At 43.1% G+C, this 27,632-nt stretch overlaps 1 protein-coding gene and 1 pseudogene across 7 annotated transcripts in view; one reads left to right on the plus strand and one right to left on the minus strand.

Annotated features, from left to right (window-relative positions):
• The window catches only part of SESN1 (sestrin 1), a 116,956-nt gene that overhangs the window by 30,025 nt on the left and 59,299 nt on the right, over positions 1–27,632 (minus strand). The window lies entirely within an intron of this gene.
• On the plus strand, positions 22,252–22,361 carry LOC119854110 (annotated as a pseudogene).

Genomic DNA, 27,632 nt, shown 5'->3' on the forward strand with positions numbered 1-27,632 from the left:
GACACCTGATTTCCATTAGCTCTATCAAAAATGTGTTTTAGGAGAGACAGATAATATGTTTTAATATAAAATGCTACAAAACACATCAAACAAGCCTGACCCAAGCATTCAAAAAAATCATTGTGAAATCCTGGCAAAACTCCCATTGACTTCAAAGGCACTGGATTTCATTCCATCAGACAAGCTTCCAAAAATTATGAGATTTTAAAATAATAAATATTAGGTTATTTTTATTTGCCTTTTGTTTTTGGAGCCATTGGGGTTCACTCTATCAAGTTTTCCCTCTAATACCAGGAGCACCAGAAACTAGCTGAGAGCTTGTCTACCCTGGAAAATCTCCATGTGAAGTACCAGACAGGTGAAGTTCTGCAACAGCCTCCAGGCAGGGATCAAGAAGAGATTTTTTCTTCTAATGTACTGCACAAAGGTTTGGGGTTTGGGTGGGGTTTTTTAGATGTAAGCAGGGTCTGAATGAACTCTCCCCGATAGCTAGTTGGGGATGGGGAGAGACTTCAGGAGCAAACTGTATTTACGTGAACACACCTACTCTGCATAGGTATCCAGCAGACAGGAGCTGTGTAGCTCCACGTGATCAAATTTGGCTGGTGTTCAGTTACAAATCACTTTAATACTGAATGCAGGGGTAGTGAAATGTTATCAGTGTTATCTTTTTTATTGTATGATTAAAGGGGAGCAGAACTGTGCTAAGTCTGTCCCAATTGAGAGGTCACCCTCAGTTGAAAGAGACTCTCTAAGCCTGGGGCTTGAATGCCAGATGCCTGTGAAAATAATAGGAATGGGGACAGGTGTCCCAGACAGGAGATATGGACTCTTCCTAAGGGTCCTCAGTCTTTTTTAAACTATTCCTCTCCACTGTTCAAAGATTGAGCTAAATAGGTTCCAGTAGCAGTTTCTGTTATGTAAAGTGCTCACTAGAGCTGAAAACACTTGTGGGGCAACAGCGTTTCTGCCCAGCTTGCATCACTACGAGCTGATAATCACTAAGAGTTAGGTGGATTCTCAAGAGACTGACCTGCAGAGGTCACAGCAGAGAGGTAACCAGCAAGTGGAACAAGCGGGCAGCCAGGGGCCAGAAGAAAGGAACAGTGGCTAGCAGGGCAGCTAGAGGGGAGGAACACCGACAGGCAGCCAGCCAGAGCAAGAGCTCAGATGGCCGAGCAAGCAGAGTGCTTTCTTCCCTATGTGGGAGGTGAACTCACACAGATGCACCTCTGGATCCTCACTGATCAAGGACAACCACAGTGAGTGGGGTATGGTGAGGAAGTAGAGAGGGGCACAGTAAGGGAACTTTTGATTGTAGAACTCAAGAACCTGAGGTAGAAGGCACTGCCCCACTCACTCTGGGGTGGGTGTCCTGCTCATAATTTTATGATTACAAGTCCTGCTTGTGGCATTTTCCCTAATTCATGTTGGGTGACTTCCCTCCATTCATTAAAAGTTTCTTTTCTACACTCAAACTTTGTGCTTGCGAGTGGGGAAGTATTGCCTCTCAGAGGTGCTCAGGGGTACTGTGTAATTTTCCCAGGTCACCGGATGGGGGCTCGAGCCGGTTCTGTGTTGTATTGTTGAACCCATAGATATTGAACCCAACCCTGGCTGCTGCCAACTCCACCTGGCAGAAGGATTACATTTTAATCTCCTTCCTCTTAAGCATCAGGGATACCCATGGCTGGAAATGGGACATTGGGTAGGGTAGGCCAGGCCAGAGCTCTGAGATGGCACCGAGCTTTCTCTCTAACAAGTACTTGGGCGGCTGGCTGGCTCGTTGGCTCTTGCTCACATACTCAGGCTCTAAGTGGTCGCCCTATGTGGGGTGGGAAGGAATTTTCCCCAAAATCAGATTGGCAGTGACCCTGAGGGGCTTTTGTCTCTCTTCTGCATGGGAGCATGTGTCACCTGCCAGGATTATCTGGGTATATCTCACTATATCATTTCCCCATCACTGCAGGGGCCTAAAGCACTGGTGTATCTCGGTCCCTCCTATTCTCTGCTTGTGACACATAACAGTCTAGTCTATTGTGGGCTGTCGTACTTTGATTTCATTTTGGTGGCTGGGTTTAGCATATGGGTGCTGGGTGGTGTTTGTAGTCTGTGATATACTGGAGGTCAAACTAGATGACCTAGTGGTTCCTTCTGGCCTTAGACTCTATAACACTCTAACTCCAAAATAAAAGTATCCACACGGGGAGTTATATAATTATAGTGGTATAATTATGCTGGTAAATTTTCCTATGAACGTAAGTCGTGAGAAACTCATAATCCTATTACTTCAGGAGATGGGGTTGTGAGAAAACCACCAAGTATGTGTGAGATTTGTGATAAAATTGAGTTGGCAGCACTCATCTCTACTATATTAATAAAGAGTTCCTATCATTTATTTCAAATAATTTTTAGCAACAAAACAGTTTTGTCACAGATCCAAATGAGAGCTTCCCCCCCCCACTCTTGGTCTGCTGTGAGGAAAATCCAAGCCCAGTGTTTCAAGTTCCTGGAGCCTGAATGGAGCCCAGCCACTGCCCCAATCTCTGGGTCCCTAGACACACTTTCAGGGTGCAGAGCTATCTGGCAACCCCCTCAGAGAGTTGGAACCTGCTGTCCAGCCAACTACGCCCTCCAGGTCCAGCACTAACCATACAGACTCCAAGTACTTAAACATACCCCTCTTCACCCAAAAGGTCATACTAGCCAATTTTAAGGTTTTAAAAAAGGTACTATATACTACAGTTAGCACACTTCTTAATAAACCCAAATATTGCTGTTAAGAAACAGAAGAATAATGCAAATTGCATACACAGCAAGAGAATGAAAAATTAAAGTTTACTTTAAAAATCTCAATCAAATGTACTCTTTGGGCATAACAGATGTTATTGTAGCATGCCATAATGCTCTACTTTTAGAACACTGATAGCTAAAACAATGGATAAAAATCAGTTTTGGTTATAAACATTCTAGACAGTATCAAGTCACTATATTACATTCAGTGGCAAAACTGTTCCCCGTTTCTCATCTACAGAATTGAAACTATACTGTGGTGTATGACTAAGGACAAAATCTAGCCACATTGCTTTCACACTTGTTTAGAAAAAAATTCTCTCTCTTATCTCTCATAAAGGTGAAAAAAAACTTCTCTCTTATAGAGGTGCAAATGTAAACTGAATCCTTGCTATTTCAGTTTTCCTTGTGGTTTCACAAAATGCAGAAAAACTAACAAAATATAGGAAGCTTTAGTAGCCTGTAGTTACTAGTATTTTTTAGCCCATTAAAGAGATTCAAAAATCATGGTCATAATGACAACTTAAGAGGCATGAGTGGTTAAGATTTTAATATTCATATGAGGTAAAATAGTATAAAATTATGAAGACCTGGGGAAAACAATAAAACAGTGGACTGTCAAATAAATACTGAATTAGAAAAAGGAATAAGCTCTGCATTTTTTAGTTTTGTTTTTAACATGGCACAGTTGTCAAGATCAGGCAACAGACATTGACAGCATATATAAATACACACACCATGATCTATGATAGTAGGAGGAAGGGAAAGAAGATAAAAAAAGCAAGAAAGTCATAGTAAGGGCTTGACCCTGCTAGGTGCTGTGCACTCTGTTCCAGATCCAGAAAAGCATGTGAGTAATCCCATTGATTTAGCACATCCATAAATACTTTGCCATATTGGTGCCAGAACACTCAGCCACTGTCAAGCCTGATGTCACATACTTTTAAGTTTGTTAAATAGAAAGTGGATTGACATGTCACAATTCGGTGCAGTACAAAAGGGGTGTGATTTATGGGTGAATTGGTGGCAAGTGTACTTTTCATCCTAGCTAGCAAACCTAGACCAAGGCTAGTAGAGATCGATACGTTTTTCAAGTTCTGATTTATAGATTTTAAACATTTTATTTTAGTAATAGTTAAACCCACAAGACTGTAATTTGGACCCAAGATACCTTTAATGTATCCTTTTAAGCATATCCAGTTCTCAACTTTGAGTGTCCAGGCAGACTAACGTTTTACTTTGGCATACAATAATTTTGTTTGGCGTGCAAATGACATCAGTGCTGAATCTACCTGGGGTAGTAACTGTTTTTAAACAATATCAGAATATGCTTTCAGGCTTTAATAACAAACCTGGAATAAGTAGTTGTGTACAAAAAATATAGTTAGAATTTTTTCCTCCTAAATGGAAACAATATAAATATATAGTCAAAGGCTTATAAAGTGTGAATTTTGTTTTCAGTCTGTAAAAGAATAAAGAATATTAACTAAAATGTACAGCTTGGCTAAAAGTTGAAAAACATTGATAATCACAAGTATTTCAAGAGTGCTAACACCAAGGGATAGCAGAATTATGTATGTTGGTCTAAGGTGATACATTAGAGTTACATTTATAAAAGCAGACAAAGGAAAAGATAGGGTCAACATCAGGGACAATATTCTAGTAGTGAAGTGCACAGAATGTGCAGTAAATTTGCAAGGAATAATGGTTAGATTATCATATCACAGCAACATCCAGGGTTGCATGTTCTATCTGTGTCTGACTATGAAATTGCAACCATTTCTTTCAGACGTGGACCTAGCTACCACAATTCATGCCTTTGTTATTATCTTAAGACTTCAAGTGGGACTACATCTTGAGCCCAAAAATATAAATGGATGAAGAACATAGTTGCCCTGTTATTGAACAGAAGGTTTTTCAGCTGCAGGTTGAGAGTTCTTTGCTCTACATTGACTGCTTAATAGTTTCTAGATGCAGTACTGGATTTACCATGGTGCCACTGGCGCAATGGCAAAGGGCCCATGCTCCAAAGGGGGCCCGGCCTGGCCCGCTCTTCTGCGCCCCGGCCCGCTCTTCTCCACCCCCTACTCTCTCCTGCAGCGGCAGAAGCTTTTTGATTTAAATTAGATAGGATTTTTCCTCAAAAATCCAAAGATAAAGATACATTATATCTCATCATGGAATAGGGATTATAAATTCTAATTCTATAGTATGAGACAATATATTCATGTAATGTTTAAGAAAAGTTTTGTAAATGAGTTCTAATAGTTCATGGATTAGGGACCCAATCTTATGTGGGTTCCAGGGGCTTCTGTATAGATTATTTAAGTTAACCTTTCTATCTACCCAATGGGACTCAGTGCTCAGTCTAGTAGATACCATCAGAGATGCTCAGTTTTGCAATTCTCAAACTATAGATTTGTGTCTCCAGAGGTAACATGCTTGTTAACAGCAAAAATGTTTTAAAATAAATAAATAAATAAATATATAGAAGTGAGAAATAACAGACCTCAACCCTATTTGTTCCTCTGCAAATTTGTATACACAGAATCAATCCCTTACCTCTCTTTAAAAGTGAAAAATTTCAAAATGTTCAATGGATAGAAGATTGCTGAGGGCGGAATAAATCTGGACAAGGAGAAGAAGTCTGGAGATAAATTTGAGAAGCGAAGGACATATGCTTTTTCGTTAAAATATTGTTTGCTGTTGAAGAAAAAAATCCAGAATACTTAACACGTTGTTGATTTAGTTAAATGAAACAATTTAAATGTCTCTCTGGTGATGTTCTCCTGGCCTGGCAAGAAAATCCTCCAAATATTAATGATTAACCTGTTGAACTGAAGATATTTATGAAATCATTGGGAGGTGAACTATCTGCTTCAATTATCTTTGGTAAATGAAATAACCAAACAAACAATCACTCATTTTCTGATATAGCTGTAAAACTTATCTGAAAAGTTTTCAAAATAAATCACTGTTTAAAAATATATAGTATGTACCTTCTAAAAATGAAACCTACATCTATCTCGATGTAGGTTTTATATCTATCTCTGAGTTGTGAAGAATACATATTAAGGTTATAACAAGCAACAAAAATGCACTTTTATGTAGAAAACCATGATTAAATCAAGTCTTCCTGACTAGTGATTTAAATCATTATTTAAATCAAATCCACCCTGCACGCTATGCTCTTTCCCCTTTATTCCCCAGGGGGCCCCTCAAATATGTTTGGCGCTGGGCCCACAAAAAGTAATCTAGCCCTGTCTAGATGGAGTTCAGGGTGTCATTTTCCCCCTACAAAGCATGGTTATATGACAGAGGTAGACATCTGTGGCTGGCCTGGACTAGCACTCCTACTGGTGCTACATCAATGGTGGGAAGTACACTATAATTAATTGTAGGGGCATGCTCACTGAACCTGGGAGATCTTGTCTGCCTATCAGTCTTCAGCTTATTTTAAACACTTCAAATATTTTAAGCTTTGAGAAGTATATTTGCTGAATACATCATAAAAATCTATTCTTAACTTTCTGTTTTGGTGGGTTTTACCTACTTTCCCCAGGAGAGTGCACTCTTTCAGGAGAGAGCACAAAGGTTTAAATCCCACTACCCTAAGGGTCCGTGTGTCTGCTCTATGTACATTCAGCAATAACGTCCAGAGTCCTTCTATTGGACCTTATCTCTTAATTATGCCAAGACAAACTACATTAAAATGAAGTTAGAGATTGAGAATATGTCAGTGATTTAAGGGTAAAACAAGTACAGGTATGTTATAATTATCCCAAAATGGTGCAACGAGATTGAGTTCTCATGTATCGGACCCTACCAAATTCACAGTCCATTTTGGTCAAGTTCACAGTCATAGGATTTTAAAAATCGCACATTTCATGATTTCAGCTACTTAAATCTGAAATTTACAGTGTTGTAATTGTAGGGGTCTTGACCCAAAAAGGAGTTGTGTGGTGGTCACAGGGTTATTGTAGGGGACATTGTGGTACTGCTACCCTTACTTCTGTGCTGCTACCGGTGGTGGCGCTACCTTCAGAGCTAGGCAGCTAGAGAGCAGCATCCTGCTGGCCAGGATCCCAGCTCTGAAGGCAGAGTCGCTGCCAGCAGCAGTGCAGAAGTAAGTATGGCATGGTATGGTATTGCCATCCTTATTTCTGCACTGCTGCCTGCAGAGCTGGGCCCTCAGTCAGCAGCTGCTACTCTCCGGCCGCCCAGCTCTGAAGGCAACAGCACAGAAGTAAGGGTGGCACGGTATGGTATTGCCACCCTTACTTCTGTGTGCTGCTGCTGGCGGGACACTGCCTTCAGAGCCGGCGTCTGGCCAACAGCTGCTGCTCTCCAACCACCCAGCTCAGAAGCCCATGCAGACGTAAGGGTGGCAGTACAGCAACCCCCTCCCTAATAACCTTGTGACCCCCCAACTCTCTTTTGGGTCAGGCCCCCCAATTTGAGAAACACTGGTCTCCCCCATGAAATCTGTATATTTAAGGTAAAAGCACACAAGACCATATTTCACAGGGGAGACCATATTTCACGGTCCGTGATGCATTTTTCATGGCCGTGAATTTCGTAGGACCCTACTCGTATACCTTATTATATGGTAGAAGAGGGATAAATGACAGAAATTAACAAATGAGCCTATGCAACTATGTAGTGGGGACCTAGTGGCAAAGTTTGTAAATGTACACTGGAATGTTCTGGGAATCCTGCATAATGAGCTCTAGGAAACTTTCCTGGGAGTATTCTGCAATCCTCTGCCAAAGGTTCCCTGGCAGAGCTGCCTTGTTTCTTCCCCCACTGTAGGAAACTTTGCCATGCCAACCAGCATTTATTTCTGCAGGGACTAGAGCAGCACAAAAGCAAGCAACATATGGACCCGGTCTGAAGCCGCATGCATGCAGGAGGTGCACCCTTGTATCTTGGGTTACCGTCAGGAGTGAGATATTGGGTTTGATTACCCTAGCTTTTGGGAAAGGGTGCCAGTATTTAGAATACTGTCCCTAGGCATATGTAGTGACCCTCTTTGCAAACCACCCAGACCCTTTGTCCCCTCTTGCCCCATTTCCCCTTCCCTTCCCTCACCCCCGCCAAACTCACCATATTTCAGACTCTTGCCAAGCTGTGTGCTAGCAAAGAGACAGTGAGAAAGAGGGGTGTGTCACTTTTGTGATTCACAACTGTGAGCGAACTCACAATACTGTCTCTGTTCATTGTTTCTTTGGTTTCTGCAGATGTGCCCTTGAAGACCCATTCTTCCACACCAGCGGAACACCTCTGTCAGGTAAGGCGGAGAACCAGGAGGAGTAAAGAGGATATGTTTCACAAAGAGCTGCAGTCAACAGATACAGCACATAGTGAAACAAGAGCGTGGAGGGAAACAATCAATGAAAGACTCAGGCTGGATAGCCTGGAAAGGAGGGGCAAGAGCGGATGATAAAGCTGCTGGAGGGCCAGACAGAGATGCTCAGGTGCCTCACTAAGCTGCAGTCTGAGCACATCCATGCATTACTCTCCCTGCAATCAATACAGAACTTGGTTCTATGCCCTCCCCAAACTCCCCCACTACATTCCTCGCATGTTCCCAGTCCCTTGCAGTACCCTGTGCACTCCACACCTAGGGATTGGTTTCACAACAAAAGCTGGAGTTACATACACCTGAGAGAGCCATAACTGAGACTGTTCCTCATTACCATGTCCCGTTTGACAAAAAAGTTTGTTTTTTGTCCTGTTATTGAACTTTAGTCTTTGAAATAAAATGAGTCTTTATTTGTAGTATACACATTAGTTGGTACTAACATTCAAGCACAGTGGTTATAGGCAAGAATATTTGCTCAGTACAATTAATGCTACAGGGGTCATTCAAGGTGGCAAGAAAACACTGTGTGGCCAAACGCATCACATAAATATACATTATGGGAATAAATTGTCAAAATGCTCCTTCAAAGCCTCCCTAATTACCTAGTTACCCAGGAAAGAATTTTATGTAGTATGTGGCTGGTGAATCTTGCCCATATGCTCAGGGTTTAGCTGATTGCCATATTTGGGGTCGGGAAGGAATTTTCCTCCAGGGCAGATTGGAGAGGCCATGGATGTTTTTCGCCTTCCTCTGTAGCATGGGGCATGGTTGACTTGAGGGAGGCTTCTCTGCTCCTTGAAGTCTTTAAACCATGATTTGAGGACTTCAATAGCTCAGACATGGGTGAGGTTTTTCATAGGAGTGGGTGGGTGAGATTCTGTGGGCTGCACTATGCAGGAGGTCAGACTAGATGATCAGAATGGTCCCTTCTGACCTTAGTATCTATGAATTTGAATAGCCTCCCCGCTGTGCCCCTCTAATTGTCCTGGTATCTGGCTGCTTAAAATCAGCAGCCAGATCTATCTCAATGCTCTACCCTGGGGAAACTTTTCCCTCTTCGCTTTGCAAATGTTATGCAGGGCACAGCAGGCTGCTATGACCACTAGAATATTTTCCTCAGTCTAACCTGCCAAAAAGGCAGCGCCAGGAACCTTTAATTGGCAAAAGGCACATTTAATGTTCATTTGGCACCTGCTGAGCCTATTGTTGAAGCGCTCCTTACTGCTGTCTAGGTTCCTGGTGTAAGGCTTCATGAGCCACCAGAGCAAAGAGTAAGTGGGATCTCCCAGGATCACTATGGGCATTTATGGATCCCTGATTTGAATCTTCTGAACTGAAAAGAATGTTCCAGCATGCAGCTTTCTATACAGCCCAGTGTTCCTAAAGATGCGTGCATCATGCACATTCCTTGACCACCCCTAATTGATTTCAGTGAAGCGGCTCCAGTGAGCCAACAGTGTCTGCAAGACTGTAGAGAAGTAGCCCTTTCAGTTTATGTTCTCTGACTCAAGATGGTCTGGGGCCAAAACTGGGTTATGCATTCAATCACCTCACCACAGTTAGCTCTGAGGCAATGAGATTCCCTATCAAGTATTTCCTGCATATTACCGAGAGTCACAGTCCTTTGTAGCAGGAGGCACTTAATGGTCCTGCACACTTGCACCACTGCAGCCCCCACAGTGGATTTTCCAACCCCAAACTGTTTCGTGACTGACCGGTAGCAGTCTGGAGTCACCAGCTTCCACACAGCGATCAAATTTTGCTTCTTCCACAGTGAGGGCAGCTCTGTCTGGGGTCCTTGCATCACAGTACTGGGGCAAGCTCCGCACACAGGTCCAGGAAGGTAGATTTACATATCCAAAAAGTTCTGCAGCCATCATTAGTCATCCCATACTTGCATCACAATGCAATTCCACCACTCAGTGTTTGTTTCCTGAGCCCAGTATCGACAGTCCATTACGTGCAGCTGGTCCATGAATGCCAGCAGCAATCATGAATTATTTCTTTAAGAGGTACATAGAAGGGCAGGCACCACCAATTCACTTTCTGATTCGCAGCTCATGACATACTGCAGGACCAGCCACACTGTGTTCATAACACTCATCACCAGACTGGTGAACAGTTCAGGATCCATGTTTTCAGGCAGAGATGGTAGGCGCATAGTTAACAAAAGCTGTTAAAAGACCGCGCGAAATGAAGTCAGAAACTCATGAAATGATGGGATGGAAAGAACTGCCTCCTTGAATGGTGAGCATGCCTCAATTATGCACCATGATCTGTTCCCAGAGCTCCCAGCAGCAGAATGTGGCAAGTTGCACAGTGGGATGCATTGACAGAGTGTGTTGTAAGAACACTGACTGTGGACATGCTCCACCAACACAAGGAGTTTGTATGGATGTGCACAACCAATGTAATTAAAGCGGCTTATGAACATCAACGTAACTTAAGTTGACTTAACTCTGTAGCGTAGACATGGCCTAACTGACCTTGCTCTTGCAGAGCTGAGTGTTAAGTCATGTGACTTACATGTGACTTGCTGTGCTAAAGTGATTGCAGAATTAAGTGGTAACTGAGTGCTTTGACTTGCTCTACCACATTAAATGTAGAATTGAATGTTCTTAATTAAGTTTTCTTTCTTTTCTTTCTCTCAGATGGCTAGCTAAAGATAAACAAATGTTTTAGCAGTTGCTCTAATTGACTGTTGCCAGTTTGAATGTAACATTAAATACCAAGGGTGATTAAGCATTGGAACAAACTACCAACAGAAGTGGTGGATTCTCCTTTTCTTAGATATGTTCAAATAAAGACTGGATGCCTTTCTGGAAGATATGCTTTAGTGAAACACAAAAGTTATTGGGTATAATACAGGAGTAACTGGGTGAAATTACACAGAAGTTCAGATGAGATAATCTAATGGTCCATTCTGGCCTTAAAACTTGTGAATCTATGCATTTTCATACTTAAAATACGTATGGATTTCTGTTAAATGTAACCTTAACTCTGAATGTCTTGGATTTGTAGTGCTTAGTTTTGGTGACAAAAGCTGACTTTTGTCGACAAAACCGTGCAGTGTTGTCATAAATATAAAGGGAAGGGTAAACACCTTTAAAATCCCTCCTGGCCTTTTCACCTGTAAAGGGTTAAGAAGCTAGGATAACCTCGTTGGCACCTGACCAAAATGACCAATGAGGAGACAAGATACTTTCGAAGCTGGAGAGGGCGGAGAAACAAAGGTTCTCTCTGTCTGTGTGTTGTTTTTGCCAGGAACAGAAAAGGAATGGAGTCTTAGAACTTAGTAAGTAATCTAGCTAGATATGTGTTAGATTCTGTTTTGTTTAAATGGCTGAGAAAATAAACTGTGCTGAATGGAATGTAGATTCCTGTTTTTGTGTCTTTTTGTAACTGAAGGTTGTGCCGAGAGAGATTCTCTATGTTTTGAATCCGATTACCCTGTAAGGTATTTACATTCCTGATTTTACAGAGTTGATTCTTTTACTTTTGCTTCAATTAAAATTCTTCTTTTAAGAACCTGATTATTTTTTCATTGTTCTTAAGATCCTAGGGTTTGGGTCTGTGTTCACTTATGCAAATTGGTGAGGATTTTTATCAAGCCTTCCCCAGGAAAGGGGGTGTAGGATTTTGGGGAGGAAGATGTTTCCAAGCAGGCTCTTTCCCTGTTATATATTTGTTAGTCGCTTGGTGATGGCAGCAATAAAGTCCAAGGGCAAAAGGTAAAATAGTTTGTACCTTGGGGAAGTTTTAACCTAAGCTGGTAAAAATAAGCTTAGGGGGTTTTCATGAAGGTCACCACATCTGTACCCTAGAGTTCAGAGTGGGGAAGGAACCTTGACAAGTGTAGACAAGACCTTAGGCTCAAGGGGTTCCAGAGGACAGGGCATAAGAATTCTCTCTGCTCCTGCTACAGTTTTCAGAAGGCTACTTTATCACTGTATATACCGCTGGTCTCAGATTCTGTAAGGAAGAATGACAGGTCCCACAATGCAGTTGGATCTGCTGGGTAAGCACAGGACACTGCCGCCCAAGGCCAGGTCCAAGAGCAAAACTACAGAATTCCGCCTCAGCACAGGTAAAGGCACATAGCCCAATACCTGAGGGGGTGCACTCAGAGACCAGAAAAGAGACAGAGTTGGAGCTAGTCCCGTAACACTGATGACCACCAAAGAAACCCTGTGTGTGTCCATGGCCATGAAGTGGTCGTCTTTTAGTGCCACTGGATCTATCTCTGTGCTGTGTCATGGTCTGAACTCTGACTTAGAGGAATCCAGGATGCTGACTGATGTTGTTCCAACATGCAACTTGGTGGTTACTATTTTTTGCAATTTTGCCCATAATCATAACAATTAAACTCAATATCAAAATAATGGTAACTGTAAGGAAAGAAGAGTCTATTATTCCACTATTAAGATAATTTGGAACAAAGAAGACTGGGATGCTAAAACTCTCAAAGAGCTCAGTTTTAAAATTAATTTTAACCATACTAGCTTAACTTGTCAATTTTCAGAAAATTCATTTTGTACTCCAAGAGTAATTGCTATACATTTGGAGAGGATACACTATATTTTTCACACGACCAAGAGACTGAATACCTGTTTTAAATTCAAAAAGGGACTACCTTAATTACTCAAAGTTGCAACTGGTGCCTCTATAATGGCTTCTGAGAATGATTTCCATTCATGTATTTCTTTAGCATTTTATTAGTCTAAAATAACCCAAGATGTCCAGGGAAGGCATTTACAATACAGCTGTCCCTGAACACTGTTTCTGTCACATAGAGTAAATATAATGGACACTTGGTTTTACACTATAGACTGGGCCTTACACCTACTGTCCATTCTTAGAGCCTTATTTGCATTTGAGATGTCAGTTTTATATTTACCCTTAGGCATTATTTTCTTTATGGACATACCTTCATCCTTAAAGGGCAAATGGACTAACCACCTTGTCACACAACACCTCTTTTTATTATTCCACCAAAGATAGTCACTCTTCAGTAATTCCTGCCTTTACTCAAGATTTCAGTTTTTCACCAAGCATCATTTTACCCAGTTTATCCAAATTTAAAGACCTCCTCCACAACCAAGGAAAAGAATTACTAGACATTAAAAGTACTTTGAAGTTTAATTTATATAGAGTAAGGAGTTGAGATCTGGAGATTGATTATGCTTTGGCAAGGACACAAAAAAAAGGATTTATGGCTTCTAAGACTATTGTAAGTAGGTGGATTAAAGATGTATTTAGGAGGGTTATTCTGAAGAAAGAGTTCCTTGCCAGATTTTTTTAAATTAAAATACACACCTTCCCCAGAGGTTGATGGAGAGAAACAGTGAGTTACATGCCAAAAAACTTGCTTCTTGGCTGCTTGCTTGTGCCCATCACTAAAATAAAAAAAAAAAGGAGATTGCAACACTACAGCTCTAGATTACTAGACTACTGTTGCAGAAAGTTACATGCACAGCTATGTAGTTATATGAAAACTGCATGTCACTAAAACAGATATTTATTATTATGGTAGCACCCACAGCTAGATGGTAGCTATATGAAGTGAAAGAACAGTCTCTCCTATGAAAAGATTACAATTAAAGCTTAGTCACATAAAGCTGGTTTCCAATTTTAACACAAAAACAAGAGGCATCACAATTGACAAAATACAGTCTTCTAAAAATCTAGCATCTTATGGCACTTAAGATAGTAGCCATCTTGGATTCAGAAGGAGAAGGGACAGGACAAAATTTAGGTCTCTCTATTTATTTTTAAGTCTTATAAACTCTGTATTCATTAGAATGGGCCTATTTGAACATGAAAATTACTTTTCCACACATGACAGATTAAGACAGATCTGAAACCAAAAGGGGAAAAAAAAAGAAAATTCTATGTGGATGGCTTCATGCCCCACTCCACATTGTATTTTGTGCTCTGGAGGCTATTAATCTTAGGTAGACTATTAAATTGCCTTGTAAATTGTAACATTCTCTTAACCAAGTTTGTTCAAAATGGCATCTCATTACAATTCCCCAGCAATCACTGACACGTCAATAATGTTTAATAAACCAATTCATAGGCAACAAAACAATTTTCTCTGTTAGTAGCCACTGCTAGAGAAAGGGAAAAATACATGTAGACTTTTTCAAATAACTAACACACACTTTCAAATGGGTTATTTTGACTATTTATTCTACAGTAGCACCTAGACATCAGGGGATCCATTGCACTAGGCTATGTACACACTCAATAAAAAACTGGCTTCTGCACCAAAGAGCTTGCAAAATTGTGGCTGTTCATATAAAATACACAAGTATCCAAAATCTCATATGACAGTGCAAGGGGTCAAATTTGTTTAAGTACATTTCTAGCACATCCTTGAAAAAAATCTCTCTGGTCCCAAAAACTGAAAGGCAGAGTGATAATTTTTTTTCATTTTGTAATTTTTATTTAGAGCTCCGCTAGATATTTTCTTCTCACCATCAAGCTAAGTTTAGAAAGCTTCCCCCCATGTGCATCTTGTTTTTACTTAGTCTATTAATCAATTTTTCATTCCAAGTTTCCTTGACATTTTTTGATAAAAACACTGTTAACCCTTATTTGTCTATTCTCTGTACCACCCTAGCTTTCTCTTTTAAATTTGTTCTTTGAATTTTTGAGTCCTCTGCTTACTCCCACCCCAAGTTGGGAAAACGTAACCCAGAAGCCCTTCCTTCTGCCCAAAACATTGTTCTCATCCTCAAGGCACCCAGTGGTCTAGGCCCAGGATACCTAAAAGATTGCCTGAAATTCTGAGCTAAGGTCCATTCAATTACTCTGCTCCTGAAGCACAATGTGTTACCCACAAGGGAAAAGCTAGTCTGTGCAAGAGAAAGCTTTCTCTGGGGCTGGTTCCAGAATGTTGAACAAACACCCAGGGGATCTAAGAATCACCTCAAACATCACCACTTCTCTTTCCAAGTGCAAGGCACACTTCTTTAGCTTTGTCCTCAATAATGCACGTCCCAGAGCCTTTAAAAAATCCTCTGCTGAGGAGAAAAGAGAATCAATCACCTGTGACAAAAGCTAGTCTGGAAGGCATTCACACTAAAGAGCATCAAAAATTAATTATATCAAGTGGAATGGAATCAAACTGAACGAGGATGATGGCTTTACAGCCTCGGGTGCCCTCCAGTCAGCAGTTCCAGACTTTGTGAGCTGTTTTGTAGATTTTCTACTCTCTTACACTTGATACCTCCAAGGGTACAGTCCTATGCCTGAGAGCAGCAGTGTGTGAAACCCAAAAGATTTTCAGTTCCTTTCAGTTCAATTTCTATATTTTAACTGTAACCCGAGTTAAATGCCTTCTCCACCCTAACACCGCACTAGAGTGGGGGAAACTGGGAGTGTAGGAAAACTATACAGAAAATTTAAGAAGTTCCAGTGACCTCCAAACTTGCATTCTTCTCTGGGTCTCCCAGTGTGTCTTGTCTTAACTATGTGTTTGTCAGACTGAAAACACCTCAAGGAAGGATCTGTTTTCATACATTTCCTGTACAGTGACAAGCACATTGCCATGACTTAAGTAACAAACAACTTTCTTTGTAGCTTTGTGATGCAGAGGGTGCAAAACTAGGTTTCACTGTTCTGTAACCTCTGACATTAACTTACATTATTCATTCAGACTATGAAAGCACTCATCCTATGCTCTGGGTACTGTTCAAAACCTGAACTCAATAGGTTGAAAACACCCCAACTGACCTCTGCATCATAACAACAAAGCCCCATTTCATTCATTTTTAAACTCTGCACACCAGCCCAAAGCCTTTTCCACCAAGAGAAGTCTGGCAGAACAGACGCATCTTGCACATTCTACTTAATCTGCTAGTTATCACTGGTTTTCTGTTCAATTCAATTTAGTGCTGAATTCATTAGCCTTCACTCTTTGAAGGGTGGGGCTAACGTTGCTTAGAAGTTTTGGCCTGTGGCTGAAATCTGAGTTTACTGGTCTCAAAGAGGATTGCTTCAATTTTCTAGAAATTTAAGATTTGATGAAACTGTAACCATACAAGTTGCTGGAGAATTTGTCTGTCTCATATCTAAGTATCAAAACTGGTTTTTGCAAGTTTTAGGGCTTTGACATTTGTATTCAGATTAGTACTAACACTGAGATTACTGTCAATCAACAAGGCACTGAGAAAAACATTTACCAAGAAATATACATGGAAGATCTAATTCTTCCAGATAGCCCACTTCTACATAGGGAGCATTTGAGCAAATGCAGACTTCTGAATTGTGTTTTTATTTACTATTCTTTTAGTGCAATGTGTTTCAGTCTTTTACTATTCATGTAACAATTTATTCACTATTTCCCCAATTGTTTTTAAAACAACTTTTCATATTCCAGATAAAGTATTAATCATTTTACTTCTCTTGATTAACACTGATCAACTCAATGTTCATTGCTTGCAAAGAAAAAGAATTTAAAAACCTTTTAGCAAAAGGCTTAGTAGGCTATTCTGCGATAGAAAAAAGTTGTCAAGTAAAATATTAAAAGTAAAAAGTTATTAATGCTAGTGCAACCAATGAAAACATTTTTTTAACTTGTCATAGTTAAAAATGCATCTGTTAGACCAACTTAGGATACAATAGGAAAGCACAAAAGAGCCAGAGTGAATCAGGAGACCACACTGAAAAAAGCAGCAGACAGTGCAGTTCAAACAGGTCACATTCAAATTTCTAACTTTGCCTATGAATAAAGCAATGAGCCTAGCAACAGCTTCAGCCAATCACAGACGAGACAAACAAGTACAAGGCTCAACTTCAAAATGTCAGTGAAGTCCAACCTCCTCAAGCATGTTTCCCAATTGTGTTCTGTCAAAACTGAATCTAGCAAGTTTTGAAACAGGCAGACTTGATTGAAAATAAGTTATAATGATATAGTAATTTCCTTACTGTACATAGTTATATTTAACAAAATACATCAGTGTTGACAAAGATTTATTGAACTGCTTCAAAAATATTAAAGTGTCTTCATGAAAAAAGTTAAATTTGAAATACTTCTCCTGCCTCAAAATGAGAAAGATTATAGGCAAAATTCCAGACAGGCACAGCACAGAATTCACAGCCCAGGGTGATGGTGGGGTACAGTGGCTTTAAGTCTCCTTTGCACCCTCCCTATTCTGGGCTGTTCTGGGGGCTGGAGAGGCCCCCTGTCATAATTTACAGAGCTCTGGGGGACCTAAGTTACAGCAGCCTGCCTGGGTTGCAGTGTTGCTAGGAATCTGTGCAGGGCTGCACTCAGGGGCCTGGTCCTGACAAACTCCTCCTGGCCCCCACACCTGCTCTTCCATGTCAGGTCTTGCAAGGGTGTCCACCGGTGGCTGCTGACCAGCAGTCTTCTACAATGCCTGTGCAAGGAGACTACTCTGAGTGAAATGGTGAGAGCAGCACTCAATCCTGGCCAAGAGAGGAAAGGAGCTAGAGTGGGGTGGATGGGGTAAGGATTTCACTCTATGTTCCATGGAATGAAGGATTTTTGTAGTACTCTAGTCATGGGTCACTTTCTCCTTTTAAATCTTATTTGTCTGTCCCCACTAACTATATAGCTCCTCTTTTCAATATCATTTGATTCTATTACTGTTTTTGTTCTCTCTTCATCATTCAGCTCTGTCCAGCTCAGTATCTTCCGATTCAACTTCGGAAACAGTTGCCTCTATAAATTCCTTCATGCCTACTTTCCAAGATCTTTATTATCTTACACTTAAAGTTATTGTTCCAAACTCAATATGGGGACAAACTACTAGGTATTTTGCAAAGTCCTTGGGTTGTTTTTTGTTTGTTTTAATTCCAGCAACAATACACACAGTACCATAAACTAAAAAGATTTGGGACTCTTGTAATGCAGTTAGTTGTAAAATCATATGAGAATATCTGTGATTTATTTGTTTGGAATGTTAGTAGAACTACAGAAACTTGAGGTCTTTGCAGTGCAAGTGTCTGCAATTTGGTCACACTTTAATAGTACAGGTATTATATGCTTACTGTTGCAGGGCAGTCACTCTGCTCCAGTTCAGCAAAGGTTAAAAGCCAGCCCCTGGTGAGGGCTGGGGCTGAGAGCCAATCAGAAAAGGCTGAGAGGCAGCCAATCAGGGCCCTATAAAAGGGCTGTAGGGCCAGAAGACAAGGAGTCTCTCTCCAGCTTTGGAGAGAGATAGATCTAGCTGCCTGAAGGAGCAAAGGGTACCTGAAGCAGGGCAAGGGCAAGGGCAAGGGCAAGGGCAAGGGCAAGGGCAAGGGCAGGGGAGCTCAAGCCTTGTTAAAGGCCAAAGGAAGTACTGGGGCTGAAGGGAGACAGCTGGGGGCAAGAAAGGCAGCAGGTCCAACTCCAATGATGAATGGATTACAGACTGCAATCTGCCCCACAGAAAGGGGGCTAGATGATGACTGGCAGTAGCCACTGAGGCAAGGTGGGCTTAGAGGGTTTGGGGTTCCCCTGGGAGGGGAGACCTGGAGCATGGGGGCACTGCAGTGGGGAAGTACCCTGAGGTAAAGGGCCCTAGGGTCCGGGAGGGACATGGGGGCCTGAGGCAGGCGAGACACCAGCCAGCAGAGGGCACTCCAAGGCTGAAGAGCTAATTCCCAAGACAACCAGCAGGAGACACCGCACCAGTGAGTCGTCGCTTTGCTACACTCACCCACTTAGTCTCTTGAGTACTTGTTTATTATTGGAACCAAGTCAAATATGATTAGAACAACTGCTAGCAATTTCAGTTCAAAACCTTTAAAGTGGTTTCAAAATTTTTTTTTTTTTTTTTTTTTTTTTTTTAAAGGTTAAGCACACTACTGAAAGTTAGCCCTAAGCCATTGTTCCTTAAAGAACATTATTAAACAGTTCAGGTTGACTTCTGCTAGAGGAAAGGAGACCACTTACTATTGGTAGGCCACCCACGCTGTTGCTGTGGTACAGCATCTTAAAAATTGCTATGTTCAACACACATTGAGAAAGGAAAGCACTGCATATACCCCTCACATTCAAATGTGCTAAAGGTGCACACAAAATACACTACATACATTGCCAATAGACAAAATGTTCTCTGGTTCCACAACCAAAAGCAAAACAAAACAAAAAAAAAAAATCAGTATTTTCAAAGTTATCCAGTGTTGGCTGATTTGTAGCACCTCTCAAAACCTCAGACAGAATAAAGAATCAGTGAAAAAAATTTAATTTAAAAGATTTAATTTTAAAAAGGAACCAATACATCTTTTTATGAGAGAAAGGGGGTTATAGAATTGGCTCTGATTTGAACAGGTGATAACCTAGAGGGGTGAAAGAAAGCTTATAACTGGATATAAAGTCCAAACTATGTATTCCATGATCTATGAGAAAAATGCTACTTTGTCCCTGCATTCTAATAGTAATTTCAGTCTTATTCTCTCTTCTTCCTCACTTGCACGAGTATTTCATTTTCTAATACAAATCAGATCTCAGATGGACCTCCTCTACTGTATTGATCTGCATTCATTCTTATGTTGAACTGTAATTAAGATATGATTGCACAGGTGTGTTTTTATATTAAGAACTGCCTGGGCTACAGGCAGTGTCTGGAGGAGTGGGCATGTATAATACTATAGCCTAACAATTGAAAATTATAATCCAAATCATATGTGCGTGGGACAGAACAGGAAGGAAAGTGACACCCTGGTGTGCCAGTGGAGCAAACCTGATAAATCCGAGGGCCACATCTGGGTGGGGAATTGCATGCGAGCCATGAATGCAGAGCTGGGCAAGAGGCTGGGGTCGCGGATGGGGGCGGGAGTGCAGGAAAGGGCTCAGGGCAAGGGGTTGGGGTGCAGGAGGGGGGTGGCAGGGGGCTCAGGGCGGGGATTGGGTGGCAGGAGGGGGCTCAGGGGGGTTAGGGTGCAGAAGGGGTACGGAGTGCAGGGGATGCCCAGGAGAGAGGGCGTTGGGGGCTCAGGAGTTTGGGGTATGGCTCCAGCCTGGCGGCAGCTCCGGGGTGACAGCGGCGAGCATGTGGGGATAAGGTGGGCTCCCTGCCTGTCTGGCCCCACACCACTTGCAGAAGCAGCCAGCAACACGTCCCTGTGGCGCCTGGGGGAGAGGGTGGGGAAGCAGAGGCCAATGGGAGCTGCAGGCGTGGTGCCTGCAGGCAGAGAATAGCACATGGAGCCCTCTGCCCCCCCCCTTCCCCTAGGGGCCGCAGGAATGTGGTGCCAGCCACTTCCAGGAGCAGCGTGGGGCCAGGGCACACAGGGAGCCTGCCTTAGCCCCACGGAACCATGGAGCTGGAAATCTCACGGGACCGGATCCAAGGCTGATTCCAGCTCGCAGGCTGTAGTTTGCCCACCTCTGTGATAAATCCTTAGGAAGAGGACTTTGCCCCTTTCATGATGAATGGTAAGGTGACTCAAAACTCCACAAGTAAGAAGGAGGAGCTTTCTGAAACACAGCATCCTTGAGAGAAGAGATAATAAAAGAGAACCATGATGGAGAGCTGGTGTCAATAGAGACTCAGAGGATATGTCTACACTGCAATGTAAGCCCAGGGTTAGAACTTGAGTTAACAAATCCTGGTTTGTTAACCTCTCCTTAGTTGTTAATCTAGGGCTTGGAGCATCTACACACATTTGTAGATTAGAATTGTTGAAGGCCTGGTCCCACCTGGGTCTCCAGCACCTACACTACATTATGCAACCTTGAGTCTAACTACCCATATTCCAGACTATCTAGTGCCCTCCAAAGTTTGGCTGCTCTAGTCCTTTGTTTCACGGTGCAGGCTGGGAAAAACTTGACATACCCAAGGGACAAAGAAAGTCAGCTCATGGGATTGTGGGAAACTTGTGGCAGGACTCCCAGAGCACAAATCCAGTGGGGCTGTGTCTCAACTGCAAACCAACGGGCTTGAATCCCCAGGTCCCAGCTTGAGTCAAGCCCTCTGTACGGTGCTGGAATCCTGGATCAGTGCAATGTGTGTGTAGGGGGGGGGAAAAGATAGGCTTGAGATGAGTTTGAACTCTAGGCTTACACTGCAATGTAGACATAGCTCCGTGCACTCTCTTTCTGGTAGCAATCTGCAAGTAACTGAAGCAAAGGACTATTGACAGTGTAGAAGTTTCAGACAGAACGTGGGTTTATGTTTTTTAAATAACTTCCTAAAGCTTTGTTCCAGCTGCTAAATAAAAATACTTTTAGAGTCTGCTAGTCAGTATCACTGGTCTGAGGTTCCAAAGGGAGACCCTAACAGGTTCTTAGAGATAGGCCTGCACAGTAAAAAGCAGTTGGATACACAGGGTCCTGCTGTACAAGTGGAAGAATCACAGGATTCCACCCCCAAGACAGAGTAAAGGGCAGAGGCCTAAGGCCAGTGGGCGCATTCAGGGCCAGTCTACACTACAAAATTGAGTCAACGTAAGTTACGTCGACGTACAGCCACTTCAGTAATTGAATCTGTTTTATTTTTCCATACTATGCTTCTTGGTTGGTGGTTCGTGTCCTCAATAGGAGCACTTGTACCGATTTAATTGCCATTGTGGGGCATGGTGGGACCGTTTCTGAAAAGGCTAGAAACAGTCAATGTAAGCAACACAGTGTCTACACTGACACCGTGTCGACCTAACTACATCAGCTTAAGCGCTATGAGTCTCGTGGAGGTGGAGTTAAGTTACTGTCGTGGGTGACTTACATTGGTGAGAGCCACATTTAATGTCAAACACTTAAAGAGAGTTAGCTCTGTAGTGTAGACCAGGCCTCAGAAAGACCAGAAAGGGGACTGAGGTGCAGATATCCCCATATAGCCATGACATATGGTTGTACCCCTCAGCTTTTTTACATGCATGTCTTATTATCAACAACAAAAGAATGCAAAGCTACCAAAATCAGGGGCACTACTGTATGTAAAAGAGTCCTCTAAATGGTTTTAAACATTCTTTGGAACAACATATCAGTGGCAGAGCACCAAGTGTGATTTCAATCTGGTGAATGGATTTAATGTGAAAATGCTCATTGTAATAAGCATTTCTGTCACCCAGCACTTTTTTCTCTTAACTTAAACTAGAGCAACCAGCTTCATGGTAGATGGTTGCTGACTACAGTTGTGTTTGTCTAGCAAATGCTCTATGAGCTAAGATCAAGTGTAGTATCTGTTCTTATCAGTTTAATATCTGATATGTCCCTAAAAACAAAAAACAGCTGAAGACATCCTCAGTCACAAGCACCTAAAACAGGGAAGGGAATGCAGCTTGTTTAAACCTGTGTCATCAGGGATGTCAACTGTTGCAGGAGAGAACAGAACTCTCAACTTGGCAGCTAAATGTCTTTATATTCTTATTAAAGCAATCTGTCCTGATGGTAGCTGTCTATTTTAAAGTTACTGGGTTTTATTAAACAATTACATATGCCTTTATAGAGACTATTAAATTATTAAAATGCTCAGTTCTCCACATTTACACTGTTTAAACTCATTGTTTCCTGTAAACAGAGTTTACACGAATAGAAACACAAATATTTTTGTTAGTAAAGTCTTGTTAAAATGAGAACATGCTCTCATGAACAGCTTGCTGCAACATCAGAGCAGAATGCCATAATAAATACTTAGAATTTATATAGTGCTTTCCAAACATTTAATAGGAGCTGCTACAAAGGCAAATTTGTTTTAATGTTACCCTGTCAACTATCAAAATATCAGCTAAATTCAATTTGCGACCCAAATGGAATACTAGTATGGTTATCAAGTGATTTTAAAGGAAAGAGATGCATCAGTTCCCATCCTCCCCCAATATATGGTATTATTCTCCTATCAATCTCATTACATTTTCTCCCTTCACACACACAAAAGTCTTCCTCAAACCATTGAGGCAGTTATGCTAGTGCACGTGACATCACTGTGAACTTCCTCATAACACCATCTATAGCCTCTATCCCACCTTGGTCTCAGTTGTCTCAAGGGGGTGAAGGGAGTAGGTAGTTGTTTACAAGATTGCAATTAAAAGAACAATACAATACAAGAAGGGACTACATTAGGGAATCAGCAAATTTAATTTGCATATTAAAAAAATGTAAGTGCACTGCCAGGAAAAACAGATACATTTTCAACCTAGTAACAACTATGAGTATTTTATAATTATACTGTATATTTTACTTTGGGATAGAACACTATTTGTGTACAATACAGCCTGCTAACCTCCATGATTTACTGCTGTTCTGGGGGTGCAGACAACATCATTTTAGGGATTAACCCCTAATTTGAAGATTGTTTATAAAAGTACTTTACTATTGCGTAAGAAGTGGGTAGGGAAAAAGTTAGAAAGAATGTTCCAAAGCTCAAGGAGTTTTGAACATGCTTAAGAATTACAGATTAGTAGACCTAAAGGATTTTTTTTCTCCTATGTGATCCTTCTGTTAGTATCTCCCTTATTAGCACTGATCAACACAACCAGAGAAAAATAAAATGGTGACCAAAAAAAAAAAAAGCGAGTTGCACTACGGGTTATTTTAGATAACCACTGATTTCTGAACTACATTTATGTAATGGAATCTGTTAGTACTTATTCTTATTGGTTGGGTCAGATTGATTAAGGGACCCTCACCAACTAAGTAAAACAAAAACTTTTAAAGATCTGCTACATATTTCTCCTTAACTTGTCCATATCCCTCCCATAACAAGTCTGGTCATGAGCTGCTAGATCCAGTACTTGATAGGAACCTCTTTTAACTCAGGTTGCCACATAATTCAGGACACACAGGTCATTCAGTCAAAGTGGACAGATGGAGAACAGAATGGAAGAAAAGCTTGGAATTTCTTTTAGATTTAGGAATTAATGGGAAAGTGATAGGATGGGTGTTGTGGTGAAATCACACTTTGTGCACAAATTATATACAGCTGACTTCAACCTCCTCCCAGCTGTCCTCCATGGTAGCCTCCTACCCTGCCCTACCCCCCCCCCTCCATTTTAAAGCCCCCTCTCTCCCTTTCTTTAGATCAGGGGTCTCAAACTCAAATGATCATGCAGGCCACATAAGGACTAGTACATTGGCCTGAGGGCTGCATCACTGACATTCCCCAGCCCTGCCCCCACTCCACCCCTTCCATGAGGCCCTGCCCCGCCTCTTCCCACCCCTTCCCTTCCCCTTTCAAACCCTTTCCCCTGCCGCTCCTCCAGGTACATCCCCCAAAGCTTCCATTGGCTGTGGTTCCCCGTTCCTGGCCAATGGGAGCTGCGGGGGGCAAACCGCCCAAAGCAAGGGCAACACACAGACCCCTGTGCCTCCTCTCCCCCAGGTTCTGGCCGCTTCCTGGAGAGGTGCAGAGGCAGGGCAGGCAGGGAGCCAGCTCTGCCCCTAGCGCGCACTGGGCCAGAGCTGCTCTAGGTAAGCGCTGGGGGGGGAGGGTACGGAGAGCTGGTGGGCCGCAGAAAATAACCTCGCTTAACCTCACTCAAAGCTGAAAAATACTGTGATACTAACCTAGCATTTGCAGACTATCAGTGTTAACTATGCTCATAGGTTATATCCCTTTTTTCTACCATTTGTCTGTCTTGTCTATCTAGAAGTAAATTCTTTGGGACAGGACTAAGTTTGTACAGTGCCTAGCACAATGGGGCCCCTTTCTCAATTGACCCCTAGAGACAAATGTCTATAAAGTATGATAATAGCCAGTGATTGGTGCAGCCATGCAGGAGCAATCATAATAACTTGGTTTTTGCCAGGACACTGCTGATGAGCGGGATTTGTGGGGGGCAATGTGTACATCACGCGTCCCGCCCAGGATGAGAGGAAGGCATCAGAGAGGGAGCCCTTGCCAAGAGCCCATCGGGAGCAGATCCACTTGAATAGATCCCCATCTCTGGAAGATTGTGCAGGCTACCTCTGGGTGGAGCGCCTACTCGCGGTGAGAGGAGAAGTCCCTGCTTAGGTGATCTGCTAATGTGTTCTGGACCCCCAGGAGATGACACGCTTCTAGATAGATTCCACGGTCACAGAAGTCTCAAAGACAGAGTACCTTTTGGCATAGGGCCGAGGATTGAGCGACCCCGTCTGTTTATATAGAGCATTGAGGCTGTGTTGTCCATCAACTTGGTCATGGCCTGCCACATATTAAAATCATAGTGGCCTAGGAGGGCCTGATGGTTGGCCAGCCACAACTGTAGACTAGAGGATGAATAAACTCTCCTTGAGTCTTTATTCTTAGGAGTAGCCCCCAGTTGACCCTGTCTCTCCCTGTGGTTGACCACCTCTACCACTAAGAAATTGGGAGCAGAGAGGGTATAAAAGGTACTTGTGATCCTCAGATGGCACAAAGTACTTGCCTCCGATCTCCAAGAGGGCGGTGCGCAAGGAGGCGGGGGTTTGCCAGAGGGCATTTGTAATTTTCATGTCCCCTTCATGTAAGGGTAAAGCTACTCTGGCTGAGGCTATGGGGCAGAGAACATGAAAGAGGGAGTCTGAGGCTCCTCTAACTCCTCCGCCTGGAGGCCCAGGTTGGCGGTGACCCATTAGCAGCTCATGATGCACCATAGCATCATCCTGGGGAACCAGAGGAGGGAGCCCCACTTTAGCCTTGTCTGGCAACAATAAGGAGGAAGCCCGTACCAAGTGGTCCTCTGCAACCAGAGGTGGTCTGGCGGCTTGCTTACCCACTTCCTCCTGTGCCAACGGGGTGGCTGCAGCCAAGGCCTCAAACTAGAGGGGGGCGGGTGAGAGGTAGCTGGTCTCTCTAAAGCTCCGGATACCAAGCAGGTGGCTTGGAAGGGCCGAGTGAACCCCCATGGGTACCACTGTGCCGGCCACGGAGGCTGAGGCCACGGGACTGGCTGCGGTGCCACTGCCATCATCTGCACCGTAGGTATCAGAGCTTGATCCACAGCTAGGGAGCCTCGCTCCAAACCCGAGAGCCCAAGCAGTTACTCCCCTGAAACCAAGATAGGGCTGAGTGGTGGCTCTGTCCCCGATCGGGACTGGTCGCTCCTCCCAGAATTGGATCTGGCTGACCTCAACGAGCATCTGGATGGGGCCTTCGTGACCACTGGCACTTGGTGAATCAGTGATGGCCCTGGTCCGGTGATCTATGCCTCATGCTTCACAAGCGGTACCAGGAACCAGAACAGGCTTTGGCCTTGTGAGATGTAGCCGCATGTGGTGCTGCCTGGGGATCGGCGAAGGTCCGGGGAACAGTCCCGTTGGTCCCTTGACCTATCCTTGGAGTGGTACTGGTGCCGCAGAGTTTCCGGGCACCAACTCTGAAACTCCTGCTGGGGGAGCGCGTGCCTACAGAGGTCTGTGCCCGGTCACTGGTGAGCCATACCTCAAGCCTCTTTGCACTTATCTGAAGTCTGGAGACTGATAGGGCTGTAAAGCTTCTGCCTATCACAGTCAGAAATGCATTGGCTGCTAGAGGGTGACCAGCGGCAGGACATCCCTCGTGGTGGGGAGCTTTGCCATAGAGGTGGAGACTGTGGTGGTTCAAAACTTGGGTTACCTGGTGACCAGGACCCTGCAGGGGCTGGAGTGGGCGACACCAGGAGGCACAATCTCTTGCGCCACTTGCAGGGCCTCCAGTGTGGAAGGCATCTGGAGCTGACAAGGACCTCCAATACTAACCAGGATAGTCATGGGGAGTGGACTGGGCTACCCAACTAGAGCGGAGCTGGGGCCTGAGATCCCAAATGGGTGAAGAGGTGCCCGAGACAGGGCCTTGGTCCACCCCAGACTTGTCCTTTTCCTTGCAAGAAGCTGTAGACCTTCCTCACCCCGTCTTCCTTGGCTTCTTGGTTGGAGCCATGGAAGGAGACCAGTGCTGGCTCACGGACAGTACTGGCGGAGTGCTGCACACCGAGGTCATGGTGCTCGGCACTGAATCGGAGCACTGCTCTGACATTGGGTTAAGGGTAGACTCCATAAGGAATGCTTTCAAGCAAATGTCATGCTCTTTCTTTGTCCTGGGCTTGAAGGACTTGCAGATTTTGCACTTATCACGAATGTGACCTTCACCCAAGCACTGTAAATAACTGTTAATGTGGATCACTAATGGGCATGGGCCTTTTACAATGATCACATGGCTTAAAGCCTGGGGACCAGGGCATGCCCCATCCTGAGGCGAAGTCCCATTCGGGACCTACTCAATCCCCAACAAATAGGGAAACTAAAACTATAGGGAAATGATATACAATAATATACAAGAGGTAAATGGGTTTGAATGAACAAGAAGCAACAGCGCTAGCTGAAGTGGCAACAGTTCCATGCACCATCACTGGCGGCAAGAAGGTACTCAGAGTGGAGGGGGCCGGTGGCACCCTATATTCTACGGCATATGCATGCCACTCCAGAGGGTACCAGAGCTGGTCCCCTACGGATACTGCTGAAGGAAAAACTTCCAGCACCTGTGCATGTGGCAAGCAACGCACTTAAGTTGAATGGACATGAGCAATCACTCAAAGAAGAAGAATTGATTACTTGGTTCAGTGGCGAAACAAAACAAAA

Source organism: Dermochelys coriacea, chromosome 3 (genome assembly GCF_009764565.3).
Source record: "Dermochelys coriacea isolate rDerCor1 chromosome 3, rDerCor1.pri.v4, whole genome shotgun sequence".
In the NCBI taxonomy this organism is placed as follows: Eukaryota; Metazoa; Chordata; order Testudines; family Dermochelyidae; genus Dermochelys; species Dermochelys coriacea.